Genomic DNA, 3,309 nt, shown 5'->3' on the forward strand with positions numbered 1-3,309 from the left:
TGAAGTGGGGTGCTCTTTCTAAGGGCCGGTGCAGGCATGATGGACCAAATGGCCTCCTGCACTGTAAATTCTATGTGTGGAATCCGATGGTCCCACCACAGTGGGAAATGTGGAGGACAGGGGAATGTAATTCGGCCTGAGGTCCAAAATCAGTTTCCTGACATCAGGATGAACTAGTGGAATGTTGCTCTTGGGGTGCTAAGGTGGGTCAAGCTTCCAAATGAATAATTTCAGGAAATTTGTATTTGCATGCAAGATATATAAAAATGCTCCCTCGCTGGAATTAGTTCCCTGCCAGCAAAACATCAGAACTTTTATTGTATCGAGTGCACCTAGCAAGCTTCCCTTCATCAGCAACTTGAAGGTCAGTAGACACTGCTTTCCCCTTCTTGGGGACGGCTCATAACTATACCTGGCACAAAGGCAGATGGTTGTGGTTGTTGCAGGCCAATCCTCTCAGTCCTAGGCCATCACTGCAGGAGTTCCTCAGGGTAGTGTCATAAGCTTGGCCATCTTCAGCTGCTTCATCAATGACCTCCCAGCATAAGGTCAGAAGTGGGGATATTCGCTGGTGAGTGCACAATGTTCACCACCATTTCCAACTCAGATACTGAAACATTCCATGTTCAAATGCAGCAGGAGCTGTACAATACCCAGGCTTCGGCTGACAAGAGGAAAGTAACATTCACACCGTACAAGTGCCAGTCAAAGCATATCTCCAACAGGAGAGAATCCAACAATCTCTCCTTGACATTCAATGGCATTACCATCACTGAATCCCAAGCTATCAATATCCTGGCGGTTAGAAATGACCAGAAACTGAACTGAAGCAGCCATATAAACACTGTGGCTCCAAAAGCAGGTCAAAGACTGGGAACTCTATGACTGGTACCTCACCTCCTGACTCCACAAAGCATGTTCATTGTCTACACGGCGCAAGTCAGGAGTATGATGGAATATTCTCCACTTGCCTGGCTGAGTGCAGCTCCATCAACACTGAAGAAATTTGACACCATCCAGGACAAAGCAGCCCACTTGATTGGCACCCCATCCGTGCTGGATGGGGTGCCAATCAAGTGGGCTGCTTTGTCCTGGATGGTGTCAAATTTCCTCAGTGTTGATGGAGCTGCACTCAGCCAGGCAAGTGGAGAATATTCCATCATACTCCTGACTTGCGCCGTGTAGACAATGAACATTCACTCCACTCCAACATTCACTCCCTCCGCCACTGATAAAGTGACAAGAAACTCAGCAAGGCTTCTTAGACGGAACCTTCCAAGCTCATGACCTAAACCTTGAAGGACAAAGGCAGCAGATGCCTGGACCAACCATCACATGCAATTTCCCCTTGAAGCACACCATCCTGACTTGGAACTATATCGCCATTCCTTCACAGTCGCTATGTGAAAATCCTGGAACTCACTTCCAAACAGTACTGTGGTTGTGCCTACACCAAATTAATTTTAAAAATCAGTGGTGCAAGAAGGTGGCTCAGCACCATCTTCTCAAGAGCAATTAGGGATGTGCAATAAAAATGCTGGCTTAGCCATTGATGCCCACATCCCATAAAATAATTTTTTAAAATTCACATATTGGTGCCAAAGATCAATAACATTTTGTTTGAAATAAATAATGTTTGAGATTCAAGTGCTTACTCAATAAATAAAGCCACAAGATTCTACAGGTTTGGAATAAACAAAAATAAACTTTATTATACAAATTCAAAAAGGTAAGGCAATTTACAATATCTAACATTCAGAGTAAGTATGAGATACATGTGAACTAACAAGCAAAATGTGGTTGAACAAATCACTACACAATAAATTGCAGATGTGATCAAACCCGATTCCATTAATTTTTCAACAACTCACGGTGACGATTGTCATGTTGTGAGCAAAACAAAATCTCACTGTAACTTTGTATTTCTCACAAATGGTTCCAAACTCCACATTTGAAGTTCTTGCCTTAGAACTCTTTGTCAAGACAGCTCCGACTTCAGGCACATTCAACAATGACCACATTGTACAATTTCAGTCTTGCCTCTTGAGATTCTTTCCTCTTGTATCTCCAATTACAATAAAGCTTCAATTCCCAAGCATAATTCCAGATCTTTGGCTGTGCCATGCAAAACACCACTGCTCCAAATGGGTACCTTTGCCCCAGTGACCCGCAGCATGGTGTCACCAACTTTCAGCTCCCTTCTCAGACCTTCTGGTTTCTCTTGTGCTCAATTCACTTAAAGTCTGCTTCCTGCAGCTCTTTCATGAATTTAGAACCTATTATTCAGCTCTTTTCTTTTAATTTAATAGTATCTATTCCTGTCCCGGATTTTGTCCCATACCAAGGACATCTTTTTGGGGATTTCTCCTGCCCTCTTCCTGTTTCCCTCCCATATCCTACTCTCTGGCATACCGACCAGGTAATGGTGTCCTATCCATGTCATCTTACCTAGTTTCTGCACCAGTCTTTTTGTTTTCTTCTGTGCAGGTCTGCAGGGTGGGTCCTCAGCCTGAAACATAGAAAATAGGGGCAGGAGTAGACCATTTGGTTCTTCAAGCCTGCTCTACCGTTCATTTTGATCATGGCTAATCATCCAACTCAGTAACCTGTTTTTGCTTTCACCCCATATCCTTTGATCCCTTTAGCCCCCAGAGCTATATCTAACTCCTTCTTGAAAACATTGGCCTCATCTGCTTTCTGTGGTAGTGAATTCCGCAGATTCAGCACTCACTGGGTGAGATACCCTCAATTACGAGATAGGAGAGAAGATTGGTAATTCAAAGGCTTTAATCATCAGAGAAATGAACAGCAGCCGAGAAGTGTGCTCACCACATGCTGCCGAGTGAGTCTCATCTTATATACCGTTTCCTGGGGGCGGAGCCAGAAGCAGAGTCCCCCAGGGTTCCACGCCCGGTCTTAAAGGGCCAATGTATTAAAGGTAAGATACAGTTACAGCAGCTACTGATACCATTCATCACACTGGGTGAAGACATTTCTCCTCACCTCAGCCCTAAATGGTCCACCGAGTATCCTCAGGCTGTGACCTCTGATTCTGGACTCCCCCGCCATCGGGAACATCCTTCTTGCATCGAGCCTGTCTAGTCCTGTTAGAATTTTATAGGTTTCTATGCAATGCCCCTCTTATCCTTCTGAACTCCAGCAAATATAATCCTAACCAACTAAATCGCTCCTCATACGTCAGTCCCACCATCCCAGGAATCAGTCTGGTAAACCTTCGCTGCACTCCCTTTCGAGCAAGAACAGCCTTACTCACATAAGGAGACAATATTGCACACAATATTCCAGGTG

The sequence above is a fragment of the Scyliorhinus canicula genome, chromosome 2, assembly GCF_902713615.1.
Source record: "Scyliorhinus canicula chromosome 2, sScyCan1.1, whole genome shotgun sequence".
In the NCBI taxonomy this organism is placed as follows: domain Eukaryota; kingdom Metazoa; phylum Chordata; class Chondrichthyes; order Carcharhiniformes; family Scyliorhinidae; genus Scyliorhinus; species Scyliorhinus canicula.